The following is a 15,482-nucleotide window of genomic DNA, read 5'->3' on the forward strand; positions in this document are numbered from 1 at the left end:
TGTATGCTTGATGCTACACATAACCAAATAGGTTCCTGGTATAGGCAGTAAGAACCTTGGATTTGATATACCGGTAGGAAAACAGTTAAAAGACCTATTCAACAACATGGGTGAAAACAAAGAAAAGAACATTCATAACTATTTTCAAGCACTAAAGGTTAGGATGAACAAAAGAATCAAACTATCGCAGAAAATTATCAACAAATTCAAGGATGATATATGTTTTGTAATAAAAAAGGATGAGATCTGGATGGAAGCAGCATCCCAAGAACAATTTGGGTAATAGAGATGGGTTATGAGACTGATGATCTTATAATTGAAACTTATGCTAAAGCACTTCTGGAAGCACCAAATGAACCAAAGGAAGAAGTATTTGGTAGTGATGAGACCATAGAAAAACAAATTCAATCTAAGAAGAGAGTGAAAAAGGTTGAAGCAGTTGTGAGAAGAGGTTCTAGACAGGCTAAGGCTATTAAAGAATATGTATTAAATCAAACCGGTATCACTGAAGATGAGTTAGGAACTCTACAGCCTGAGACTCACCTATCACCGGTAGCTACTTCTTCAGAGAGTGACATGCCTGTAGCTTTCAAAAGAGTTGTAAGGAAAAGGGATCCTTCACCAACATCCACATTTTTGCCTAGAAGGACTAGACAAAAACAACAGGCAGTAAGGTCTCCGGTTAGAAAGGCAACACCAAAGAAAAAGTTGACACCAAAGAAGAAGAAGACTAAACAAAACATGGCCCCTCTTGACAAATTTCTATATGAAATCACAAAGGAAGGGAAACTCAAAAACATAGGAAAGGTCTATGATACACTATCAGCAGATGACAAAGAACAAGTTGAAAACAGTGTTATTTTACACATGGACATCTTTAAGAAGTTCTTAATGGAAGTAATAGATGATCTACTAGATGAATTGTTCAAAAGACTAGAAGCAAGAAGACAAGTTGTTGTAGAGCTTGATAAGAAAATAAAAATTGAAAAGTTACTTGTTGTTTATCCAGTAAACTCACCTAAGGAGATAGATGACTTAATTGCAGTAGCCAACCAGTCAGTATTCTCTACTGCACACCAGCATATTGCATTAATGGTTGGAAGAGTGAATGAAGTAACAGAGGAAACAAAAAATGCATGGGACATATTTCTTGTTGAGAAAGAAAAATAGGAAGAATACAGGAACCCCAAACCAATAAAGGTATACCAGAAGGAGAGAGACAAAGGAAAAGGAAAGATTGGTGGACCTCCAAGCATCAAAGTAAAAGATAACTTATCCCCACCGCCTCAAATTACATCACCGGTAATAACTCTTGAAGATCAACCGACAGATGAGAGTATGGACATAGAGGATACAAATCCTAATCCTAAGGTACTATACACAGTTGATGTTGATACACAAAAGGTCAACATTGTGATAGACAAAGAAACAACCAACAAGACAGATATGGCTAGTGAGCCACTGACAACTGACAACATTGATAATACTGAAAGGAAAGTTGAAGTTGATAACATAGAGCAACAAGTAGAGACTCAGACTAAGACTAAAACAAAGGAACAAACAGAGTAACAGGCTCCGGAACAGGAACAAGTTCACATGGAAATAGTGCCACCGACAATAGGAGAAGATCAAAAACCATTGCTTAAAGAAATGGAAACACGGACTGACCTACCAGAGGTCACTACAAGCTTGGTTACTTCCTCCATCAGCAGAATTCAGAATATTGGTTCCTCCTCAAGTTACAAATCAACAAATCTAACTGAAGTAATTTTGGACTCCATCAAAAAGATAACAGATTGTAGTTCACAGGCTTATAAAGCTATAGATGACACAATCCCAATTTTGAAGGTAATAGCTCCTAACAGTAACATAGGCAATAAGGATTCTTTAAGACAACTTGATACTTTGTGTAAATACATCACTGAGAACACAGTGACTATTAAGCAAATAAAGGAAGAGACATTGAAGGATAAGGTAGAAATTGAAAAGCAAAAATTCTTTGAAGATCAAATAAAGAAGTGTACTAGGGAATTTGACACACTTCTACCGAAACTATGTAACTTATTAAAGGAATTTAAAACTCTGTACAAAGATACTTGCAAGACAAACTTTTTGACAACAGACATAGATAAGAAAATGAGCAAGATATAGGATGAAAACAATAAACTTGCAGACAATTTTGTTAACTCACCTAATACATTATCAGTTTTTGAGCAAAGGATAACAAGTTTTGAGGAAGAATTACTTAAGTTAGAAAGAGAAAAGGAGAGAATAGTAAATAAGGAAAATCATTTGAGACTAAGATTGAGTCCAAGATTGGACTATCTAGCATCATTATAGAAGGAAATATCTAAGGCACTAGTACAGGGACAGAGAATACCAGCAAAGCATATGCAACACCTCACCGGTACAGTTAAAAGAACAAAGATGGCAATAAAGGACATCAAGAATTTTATGGAAAGTATAAACTTGATTTTGGCAGATCTTTTTCAAATTGTAACCACCCAGTTACAATGTTGAGTGAGACTACAACTCTACTAACATCTTGGCAACCTTTGTCATTGATGCCAAAGGGGGAGTAGTAGTATGAGAAAATAACCGGTAGAAGACTTATCTGCTCAAGGGGAGCTGTTATATTTTTGGTAACATATTTTTGGAAACATTTTTTGGATTACAAGTTTTGGAGACACTTTTGAATTTTCTCATGAGTGTTGCCATCAATGCCAAAGGGGGAGATTGTTGGTATATGCACACTCCAATGAGACATTGTAGGTGATTGAAGGTTTTGTCATTGATGGCAACCTTACAATCATATGGCACTGGCAAGGCATTACACTGGCACTAGCAAGATCAGACTCTACACCGGCACTCAGACCACCAGCACCGGTAGAGAAAGGAAGCATACTGGCACAGAGGCCGATAATATTTTTGTTATATTATATTTTGTTTATTATTGTAAAATATTTGTAAGCCGACTTGGCATCATTGTAAAATGACTCTTAAATAAGAGAGATCATTGTAGAACATTTGTAAGTGAGAAGATCATATTTAGGTGAAATAAGGAAAACCTATTATGTGAATTATAGGTAAAGGGTTAATGTAAGAAGTAGAGCAAAATCCGGTACTGGATTTGGCATTATAGATGCTATTTTGAAGTAGTACAAGATACTATATTTATATAATCCATCATTGTAAGTCAGTGAGACTTCCCATTGAGCAGTGAGCTCTAGGCAGTTGGCCTTCCTGCATGTGCAGGCCCCTCTTGTAGCAGTAATATTCTCTTATTGGCCAGTAAGTGAATATTGTGGGTCACAAATCCCACTAAGGTTTTTCCCAATGGGTTTCCTCGTTAAATCATTATGTTATGGTGTGTTTTTCATGTGGTTGCTTTGAATTCTGTTTATTGCATTATTTCTTGCATACCGGTACACTATTATAATATGTTCTACATGTTCTAAGTTAAGAAATTCAATTCACCGGTTAGATACTTGTTCACCCCCCCCTCTCAGTATCTGTGGGAATCCTAACACTGACATCTGACATCTACTCCGCCTTCACAACTTATCCCAATGACCTGGTGATGCCTTTGGTCCCTTTTGTCAGCATGAGTTACTCTGATGAAATCAGCACCTTTGATTTCACTTATTGCCATAAGCTATCCTGAAGAAGAACCTCCAAGCTAAATGACCACATACCAGAATAACCATAACTATCAGCATAGGAAAAACATGCTAGAATGACAATATAAGTCATTCCGATGACATAGTGTCAACCTCCCTTTATCGGCATATGTATTCTGAAATGCATACCCATCGGAACAACCAACACTATTGGATTAACATCTAGACACTAACCTATCAATACAAACTTATTCTGATGACCGAACATGAACAAGTATGGGCATAGCTATTCTGAAATCACATACCCACAGTCCCTCAACATATCAGCATATGTTATTCCAATAAACTTACCAAGGGGTCTTCTCTTCATTCTCCTCTATCGGAATAGATTACACTATCTAGGTAACCTTTTTGACTTGTCTAGATCTTGTATCTAATATTGATGGTGTCTTTGTTGGCATAAGGTATTCCAATAAGAAAATGTTAGAATAGTTTGGTCTATCAGCATAGTGGGAATTCATCATTCCGCCTTCAATAGCTACTCTGATACACATCATCGGTCTCCTGGTTGACATAGCTATCCCAATATGACAAAACTTGACACGAAATACACATGACCTGACATCAGTCTGACTTACGTCGATCGCACATACTGATTCCTAGCCTCTTCATTGGTTGAGTTATCTCGATACTACTTCAAGCATAATTGTGAAGAGAAATTCTAGATCAGCTAGAGTTATACCAGTCAAATCACCTGAGAAGCTTTAGGACATCTAATAGGAACATCATAGACACATCATATGGTATTCTGGGAATCTGCAACAACATTTTCATCTTCATCAACCTGATCTTTGTGATCTCTTCTACTACATCTACAGCCTACAAGTTGACCTGCTTGGTTGACATCAATGGCATCAATGGAACTCTTCTCCAAATTCATCAAATCATCCTTGCACACACACATGTTGACATCAATGATAATTTTAATGCCAGAAACTTTCTAATGAACCATCCCCTACATCTCACAAATATTATTCTGAAATTCCAAAAGGGATGGGTTATTATCATTATAATGATGATGGTGAACAGGTTTGTTATGATGGAGAGGAGGGAATCAAAATTACCTCTTACGCTAGGCCCCTTAAGAAATCCTCCAAGGATCAAAAGGCACATGAAGATAAAGTAGGAGAGTTTAATGCCTGACTGGAGTAGATGGTGAAGCACTTCCAAGATGAGTTAGATGAAGAGACTTGTAAGGGTTAATTGAGAGCGAAAGCAGAACAAGGAAAAAATAGAGTGAGGATCTATTTGCTTATATGTGTGTGAACAATGTCATGGAACCTCTTATATCAATTACGCCTTTGTAAAGTACTACATCATCCCAAGACAAAGGAAAAGATATTTTGACTGACTCAAATATGTGTTCAACCTCAAGGATAAATGCTAGAGAACTCTCTGACCAAGAATTAAGGGAAGAGGTTGAGGAATTAGAAGAGGAATATACCAGACAAGAGATGCTAGTAAGGAAAGTTGAGCTTCTTAAAAGGATATTAGATGTCGACAAATTGACTCAAAAAGATGCTAAACCTTCACTTTCCCCAATTTTCAACATGAAAAGTACTAGTGAGTCCCATGTTGATTTGTTAATAGGTGAAGAGGGCCCACGATCTATAAGTGTAGACCATTTAAACACTAGGGTTCCTCTTCTTGTTGTATCTGCATCTATCATTGTACCTATTATTTCTATGCCTTTGAGTCAGCCATCTTCCCACTTGCTTGATCATAGCAGCACAATACATCAGGCCAGTCGAATACCACTACCTCAATAATTAGATAACCAACAAAACCAGCTGTATCAACAACTAGTATTACAAGAACAACAACATTACAATTAATTGTTGAGATAATTTCAAAATATGCAGGTTCAATAGAACAGTGCAGTTGTTGGGGTCCAAGTTCTTGTTGCTCATATGGATCCTCAAATTGTATCCCCACAGCCTGTTATCCCCAATATTCCTCAAAATGAACCTGACCAAGAGGTGGGAATTCATCAAAATGCAACATGCAATCCTTTTGCTAGACCTCATCTTCATTTAGATAGATATAGGACATTAGATTTCACTAGGATTCAGGGATATCCTTATCCTATAGACAATGATATAAGAACAAAATTGCCAAAATTTTCAGGAAGAGCTGGACTGATGGGTGAAGATCATATTAAGGCTTTTATGAATGTTATGGATAATTTTAAGGTCGAATAGGAAGATGTCCTAATGAAGTTTTCTATGTAGTCATTAGTGGATGATGTCAAAGATTGGTATAGGAGCCTCTTGAATGCACACATCAGTAGTTGGTCTGACTTTCAGAAAGTATTCAGGGAATAATATGGAGATCACATTGATGTAAGATTTAAGTTGGGAGAAATTACTACCATTCAAAAAAATCAAAATGAAATGGTAGCAGGATTCAATACAAGGCTTGTAAGGATCTTAAATAAGATACCACATCATCTGAGGATGAATGACCAGATGTGCCTTATATTTTACATGAAGGCATTTGATCCTAAGGTTAGATATGAGTTAAGATCCAAAGAACCTCCATTTTCTAGAAATGATTTCAAAGGAGCTATTAGTATTGAAAACAATAGGAAGGTTATAGGCAAAAATGGAAAGAGAGATGAAATACAAATCTTACAGAATCAAAAGGGGCATCAAGGGAAGCAATTGAAAGAAAAGGACAAACTTGAAAAACTAATATTTTCTCTAAAGGATTTGATTTACAAGGTTAGAAGAGGTGAGAAAGGAATATCGAATGATAAGCCTAGGTTTTAGAGAAATGACAGACCTAGATTGCATGATATGCCTTATCACACAAATTGGCATGATGGAAAACCCATTGGTAATGCAAATAATCAAAGGGGAATTACCAACAAAGATACTCTTGATCCCTTGAAAAGACCAAGTGTTAATCTAGTAGATGAAGCCCCTTGGTGTTGTGGATGTGACTTGCCTCACTCACCTGTTCAATGTAGCATTGCTTTGGCAATACATGATGATGAGGAAAATTGTAATCAGTAGTGTGATAATGAGAACACTATAAATATGCTATCCTTGGGACTTGATGTTACATTGCATGAGTATGACTCATCAGATGATGAGATGTACAGTAATGATGTCGATAGTAAAAGGAAACATCATGCTACATTTGAGAAGCAAGTATTCTTTGATTTTGAGGATCATGTTATGGGGAAGATAGATGTTGAGGTTCCAAGATGTACTTCAGAGGAAATAAATCTGAGAAGGCCATTTGAAGATTGATGTTGAGGTTCCAATATGCACTTGATACATTTACAAAATTTTCCTACATTCGATATGGTGCAAGATTTATCACAAATTAAGGTGTCAGTACCCTTAATGGAAATGATGAAATTTGAAGGGTACCGAAATAGTACAATATCTTTAATTTCAAATGTCCCTCATTGTTTAAACAAGTTGACACATGTTTTGTCAGCCCAAGAAAAGTTAAATAAATAGGTAGATTCTAGTCAAATAAATAAAATGGGAACACCTGAAGTCTATTTAGGGTCAACTATCACTCAAAGCCTGTCTCAAATTGATCCCTTTATTTTGACTCTATTAATAAATAACAATCTTGTGAGAAACTATATGATAGATTCTGGGGCAGCTATAAATGTGATGCCAACAAAAGTCATGAAGAACTTAGGATTAAGATTTGATACCCCATATGGTACATGTTACACAATGGACAATAGGTCAATTCCTGTCATAGGAATTATACAAGGTTTAGAAGTGAAATTGGCATCATATCTTGAGGCTTCTTACAAGATGGATGTAACTATAGTTGACATTGCCCCTCATTATGGTATGTTGTTATCTAGGTAATGGAGAGTAGTTGTTATAGGTAATATACAACTAGATCTATCGTATGCTATTATTCAGTGATTTTTTTAGGGGCTAATATTCACCAATTGGCTATTTTTTACAAATTGGAAATCAAAATTTGGCTAATAATTCAAGTTTTAAGGTGACCTAAATTGCCACATTTTTACAAAATTTTATTTCAGTCTTATTTAAATTGCTAAAGAAATTATTTTATTAAATTTTTAAACTCGAATATTTGCCAAAATATTTGATACATAATTGGATTAGATTCACCAAAATTTTATAATTTATTGTAAAAAATTAAATTAATTAGCCAATAACACATCATAATTATTAGTTATTTTAGGGTTTTATCAACAAGTTTTAGTTGTCCTCATTGATTCAAAATATAATTTAATGACCATCATTGCATTCCATGAGGCAAATTACACCTACAATTTGTAATGCTCATGGGGGTTGCTCGTTTCTTTTCACTTGTTGACCTCAATGGAAATTAATGGTATAAAAAAAATTTTGGGCACCATCAATATTATAAATTTTAAGTATATTTTATCTAACCAAATATAATGAGGGTTATTAGACTAATTTGAATTAATGGCAGTAACTAAATATAGTAGTGCCTACCCTTTAAACTCATTTATGTTTTCCACCTTATGCCTCTACTTTTATATAAGAATTTAATTTTCTAGATGAAATTATTTGTAATAGTAATTAATGCATACTCGTATTATTTTCTAAGACTCACCAAGATTTTCTACCAAAAAATTTTGATGTAAAAAAATTCACCAATAAAATAAATATTTTTCTTTTAAAAAATGAAAGAGTCGCCAATAAAAATTATTATTTTTATCCAAAATAAATAAATATTCGCCAAGATTTAACATCTTTTTCCGAGGGGAGATTTCTTAAAGTTATTGTTGGCCATTTGGTGGAATTGATTATTTCTACATTGATGTTTTGTCATTGATGCCAACACTATATGTTTGGATGCTTTACCGACACCCTTCTAGTCCCGATAGGCTGAGTGGTTTATGGTTAACTTGGATCCGACATGATCCAATAGGCTCCGGTATAGTCTAGTGATGGAATTGGCTTGTTCATGATACTTAAACTCATATTTGGTCAGTTGGTTTTGGTCTGGTGATCGGATGCTATCCTACCTGCTTAAAAGATTGATTTCCAGTTCTGGTGAGGGATTCACCCCCCCCCACCCCTCTCAATAGTTGACCAGATCCTGTTAGGGACCACCTGGTTAAGGGATTGACTATAATGCCCTATTTAGAAGAAATACCCAATGAGGAGTAACCTCGATATAGGATTTGAAATCCAAGATAATGGACCACCTATTTAGAGGATTTGAATAACACTAAGCTTGTTAGAGCTCACCCAGTTAGGGGAATTCAATTGCTATAATTGTTAGAAAACAACAAGGGTTATTTTGATGTGTTTGAATAGCACTACACTTGCTTGTTTAGATCATTTTCATGCTCCTATCTTCCTTTACACAAACTACATTTACATCATTCATTTTGACAACTACACACTCAACCAAAACTTTGCCAACTCTTAAACAAAATAACTCATCAACCTTATAAACAAATCACTAGGTCGGTAACACCTCAGCAGAATGGAGTTGTGGAAAGGAAGAACAAAACTATCTTGGATGTTGCTAGAACAATGATGATGGAAACTAGTCTAGCTCATATCTAATAGAGAGAAGCAGTAAGTGCATCAGTTTATACATTCAATAGAGTACATATCAAAGGAGAAACCGGTAAGACACCTTATGAATTATGGTTTTGCAATACACCTACAATTCAGTATTTCAGAATTTTTGGTAGTAAATTTTATATCAGGAGAGATGATATTATTAGGAAATTTGATTTTAGATGTGATGAAGGCATATTTCTTGGTTATTCTGATGAAAGAAAAGCATATAGATGTTATAACAAGAGATTGTAGAGAATTGTGGAGAGTGATAATGTCAAAGTAGATGAGCAGAACAAAAGTCAAATCAGAGTTTATGAGAAGGAACCGACAATGGAAATGATTATATCTAAATCGGTAGCACCTTTACCAGAACAGAGAGTTGAACTAGTTACTTCGACGACAACAGAGAATTCTATAGTAATTGAAGAATAGGGAAGAGGAATAGAAAGTTAGAAGACCTCTAGGTATGTGAGATTGAATCATTCTAAAAATCAAATCATTGGGGATAAGAGCAATGGAGTAATGACAAGAAGAAGATTGGCAACTAATGAGGTATGCTTAATTTCACAAGTTGAACTGGTATCAGTAATTGAAGCATGTAAAGATGAACATTGGTTGAAAGCTATGGAAGAAGAATTAGATCAGATTGAGAAAAATAACACATGGACCTTGGTTTCGTGGCCTAAAAATAAAAATTTTATTGGAACTAAATTGGTTTTTAGGAATAAATTAAATGAGGATGGTCAAGTTATAAGGAATAAGGCTAGATTGGTTTGTAAAGGATATTCTCAGAAGGAATAAATTGATTATGGAGAGACTTTTGCACCTGTAGCTAGGATTGAAGTTGTAAGATTATTTCTTGCCTATGCTGCTTATAAAAACTAAAAGGTTTATTAGATGGATGTTAAATGTGCATTCTTGAATGGGGATCTTGATGAGGAAGTTTATATTGAACAACCTGATGGTTTTTCACTATCAGATGATGCCGATATGGTTTGCAGGTTAAGGAAAGCTTTATATGGATTGAAATAAGTGCCTAGAGCTTGGTATGCAAGGTTGGATAAATATCTTTTGAAGCTTGGTTTTACTAAGGGCAGTGCTAACAATAATTTATATTATAAAATCACTGATGATGATATATTGATTATTGAAGTATTTGTTGATGGCATTATTTTTGGAGGTGAAGATAAGTTATGCATATAATTTTCTAAGAATATGGAGAAATAATTTGAGATGTCTATGATTGGTGAGATGAAAGTTTTCTTAGGTTTGCAGATTACTTAGACTGAAAAAGGTATTTTTATCTATCAAACTAAATATGCTAAGGAATTATTGAAGAAATTTGGTATGGGAGACTCTAAACTGATAAGTACTCCAATGGTTACAAGTGAGAAATTGACAAGAAAAGATGTTTCTGCACCGGTAAATCCTACAAGATACAAATCTATGATTAGAGATCTGCTTTATTTGAGTCAGACTAAGCCTGACATTATGAATGTTGTTTGTATTATTTCAATATTTTAGAGTGATCCTAGAGAAAATCATGAGATGATGGTGAAAAGGATTTTTAGATACTTGCAAGGTACATTAGAATATGGCTTGTGGTACCCTAAGGATGATAACTTTACTTTATGTGCATATACAAATGCTGATTGGGCTGGAGGTATTGATGACCAATAAAGTACTTCCGGTGGAGCTTTCTTTCTTGGAAAGAAGTTGGTTTCATGGATCAACAAGAAACAGTCATGTACTTCTTTATCTACCATTGAAGCTAAGTATGTTGTTGATGCTACTAACTGTACAAATTTTTATGGATGAAGCAAATGTTGATGGATATAAAGGTAGATTGTGATGCATCGATAGTTATTCACTGTGATAACTTTACTACTATTGATATATTGAAAAATCTGGTATTTCATTCTAAAACAAAGAAAATATCTATCAAGTATAACTTTTTGAAGGAGAAGGTGGAAGAAAATAAAGTTAGACTGGTTTATGCACACACTAAAGAGAAGATTGTAGATATTTTCACTAAACCTTTGTCCAAGGAATCATTTGAGTAACTGAGAGATAGATTGGGAGTTTTTACCCCTATGGTAGAGACTTGATTGATGTGGTTTAGCATTAGTCCAACATGCATTATTAGAGATACTATTCATTTCGTCACTGATGTGGGATTCTACTACTCAAGGGGAGTAGTTAGATTTGTGATTCAGAGGCTTATGTTTTTTCTTTGATATTTTTGTCATATTTTTGGCATTGATGTCAAAGGGGGAGTGATATTGATCTGAAAAATAAAAGGAAAGGGGGAGAAATATTGATAAGGAAAATAAATTTAAAACTATATGTGGGAGTTTTTTGGCTATCTTCCACATGGGGAGACTTGTTTGGCATTTCTTGGTACTTAGATGTTTTTCACATCTAGTGTTGCCATCAATGCCAAAGGGGGAGATTGTTGGCCACTTGGTGGAATTGATTATGTGTTGCATTGATGTTTTGCCATTGATGCCAACACTAGTTGTTTGGATGCTTTACCGACACCCTTCTGGTCACAGTAGATTGAGTGGTTTTTGGTTAACTTGGATCCGACATGATCCATTAGGCTCTGGTATAGACTGGTAATGGAACTGGTTTGTTCATGATACTTATGCCCATATTTGTTCAGTTGGTTTTGTTTCGGTGGTTAGATGCTTTCCTGCCTGCTTAGAAGATTGATTTCTAGTTCCAACGAGGGTTTCATTGGTAGATCTTTTGATGGAGATATTTGATGAATTGCATAAGTGGTGTTGGTTCAGCTTCTGGTGGAGTTTCAGGATGATGTTGGTGATCATGTTCGAGACTTGGCAATTGGAGATCATTGTTGTAACATATGGACCTATACTTGGTCCCAGTTGATCTAGGTTATGGACCGACTTTAATGTAACATGTGGATAGGACCTATGAATGTATTTCTAGGATGTCTTATGTGTTGATATTATTTGTTTGGTCTAAGGCTAACATGTTTTATAATTATGTAATCGGTTTATTATCTAATGGCCAACCTGATTGTTTATGGTCTAGGGTTTTGTATAAATAGATGTAAGATCTCATTGTAGATCATCATGGTTATATGTAAGAGGTCATGGTTAGGGAATGTAATGAGCGAATAATGTAATATCATTCAGGCAGAGGAGTTGGTCGATCATTGAAGATCAAATTGGGATTATGTAAGAGGATTTAGTCCTCCAGTATTGAGCTTAACCAGAACTGTACTCAGGCATAGGAGATGCTATCTTTTGTAGTTCAACACTTCTATCGATTGTAGTCTACATTTATATGTAGTCAGTGAGGCTCCTTTTGTGATGAGAAGTGTGCTCTAGGTTGTTGGCCTTCCTTCAAGTGCAAGTCCCTTCATTGTAATTCACATACTTACTGCAAAAGTATTATCTGATTGTGGGTAGGCTTCCCACCATAGTTTTTCCCTTTACCGAGTTTTCCACGTTCAAATCTTGGTGTTTTGTGGATGGATTTTATTGTGTGATTATTGTTTATGCTTAATTGGATCAACTACTATTTTGGTATTACTGTTTTGGGTTCTGGTATTAAAGTTTAAATTGCTAATGGTTCTTGTAATCTGCAACAACTGATTCACCCCCCCTCTCAATTATCTTCTGATCATTTGAACTGTCTAATAGTTATCATTGCTACTATTCCAGTAGGTGACTGATTGGTTCAAATCGATAGAGAAAAAAGGTTTAAGTAGGTTGTAGATGAAATTGACCCTGACCAATTGGTTTGTTTTTATGATGTTGATACTAATAATTTTCAAACTAGAACCGATGGAGCCAATTTTACAGAATACAGGCCCAATGATTGATGAGGCTACTAATAATCAGGAAGGATTATGGAAAATGTATTTTGATGGAGCATGCAGTAGGGAGGGGTCTAGAGATGGAATAGTTTTTATTGCACCAAATGGGAGAACCTTCATGTATTCATTTTTATTGTCGTTTGAGTACATAAATAATACTACAAAATATGAAAAATTATTGTTGGGTTTGAATATAGTAGTTAAGCATGGTGTTAAGGGATTGTTTGTATTTGGAGACTCTGAATTGGTAATTTCTTAGGTGAGATCCAAGTACTCATCAAATAATAGGTGACTAAAGCAATATAAATTCATGGTTTGAGATACTATTGTGTTCTTTGATGTCATTGCTATTGATTGCGTAGAAAGATCAAAAATTATTAGGGCATATTTTTTGGCTAATATAGCTTTGAAGAGTGACAACACTACTTTTGCAGGAGTATCAAAAGTTGAAATTAAGACTAGACCATCAATACCTAATAATATTTGAAATTGGTAGGTATTTGATGATGATAATGATTTTCTTAAATTCGTACATTGCATTGATCAATATGAGACTCAGGAGATTGATTTTAACACATTTGTTGTGGAGGAGAATGGTGAGCAAGTTGTATTCCAAAATGAAATAGTCCAGCTAGAAACTAACAAGATTCCTAGAGGGTTGGTTGCTCTTGAAATAGTTTTTGATGGAAATGATAGCTGTGCTATGAAAACCTACAATGGTTAATAAAGAGGATTTAGAAGAGATAAATTTGGGAACCGAAATAGCTCCCAAAAATGTCTACATTAGGAAAAAGATGTCCCAAAATTAGGATGATATTGATTACCTTGCTAAGGAAATCTAAGCATGTTTTTGCATGGTCTTATGATGATCTTACACCCTACAAATAGGATTTGTTTCAACATGAAATTCTATTGAAACCAGATGCAAAACCTTTCAGACAAAAGAAAAGACCAATAAACCCAAGGTGGGCTCCCAAAATGTAGGAAGAATTAGTAAAACTCAGAGAGGGAGGTATCATTAAGCTAACCATGCATTCAACTTGAGTATCAAACTTGGTTCTAGTCAAAAAGAAAAATGGAGATATTAGATTATGTGTAGACTTTAGGAAATTGAATGTATCTTCACTAAAGGACAACTATCCTTTGTCAAACATGGAGGCAATGGTGTAGAGAGTCATAGGTTGTGAATTATTAAGTATGATGGATGGATTCTCTGGATATAATCAGATAAAATTCAAGGAGTTTGAGCAATATAAGGAAACTTTTACGACCCCATGGGGCATATATGTATACATTAGAATGTTATTTGGCTTGACAAATGCTGATACAACTTTCCAAAGAGCTATGGATGTAGCATTTCTTGACTTGATTAACATTATCTTGGTGATCTATCAAGATGATCTCACAACTTATTGTAAAAGGGTTGAAGACCATTGTGGACATCTTGAAAGGGTATTTTCAAAAGCTTTGGAATTTGGCATTTCATTGAACCCGAAGAAGTGCAGTTTTGATGTGATTGAAGGAAAATTATTTGGCCATATTGTGTCCAAACAGAGGGTTCAAATCGATCTAGATAGGGTTGCAAATATTGGTTCCTAAAACAGGGTTTACACTAATGACTAGTAACCATGTTGATCATTCAACTACCTATGGAGAAGCCAACTCCAATTATCAGTAATTTCTTGGGCTTGGACCAACTAACAAGGGTATATCAAACCCTTCTACACTTTAGGCTCTGCAAAACTAGGGAGGGTGATCCCTTAATGTACTTAGATCATCTGCACCATACATACAAATGTCAATAAAAATCCAACACTAAAAATTAGCAGATAATCTCATAAAAAGGCTCAACAAAGAGGGAGAATGCTAAAGAATGGATAATTCTCAATGATCCTCAACCAGCTTTGGAGCATGAGATGGCAAAAAATACATAGAACCACTTCCCAATAACAAAAAAAATAAAGTAATATATGGGTGTTTAATGTATTCTGAAAATGAAAAGAGTCATGCATAGATCAATGCTTATCCTAGGGAATAGAGTCAAACAAGAGAAAGCAAACATAACTCTAATAGTGAATATAACATAACCAATAGATCTTTTTTTATTAATGCCTTGCATTAATAGATATGCTCTTACTATTACAAAATTCTTCTTATAAATACCAATTATCTACTCAAAACACTACAAGTTGTTTGAAACAATTTAATTCTCCCCTTGGAAGAAAGTAGCAAACAACAAACACATTTCATGAAATCTAATATGATGATCTCAGAATATCCTTGATGCTTTGTATTCAAATAAAAATGAGTACATAATTCTGGAGATAGTCCTATAACATTAAACTCTAAACATATAAACTGGTTAACATTCATTCATGGAATCACAAATTTATAGTCAAC

This window comes from Cryptomeria japonica, chromosome 2 (genome assembly GCF_030272615.1).
Source record: "Cryptomeria japonica chromosome 2, Sugi_1.0, whole genome shotgun sequence".
Taxonomy (NCBI): domain Eukaryota; kingdom Viridiplantae; phylum Streptophyta; class Pinopsida; order Cupressales; family Cupressaceae; genus Cryptomeria; species Cryptomeria japonica.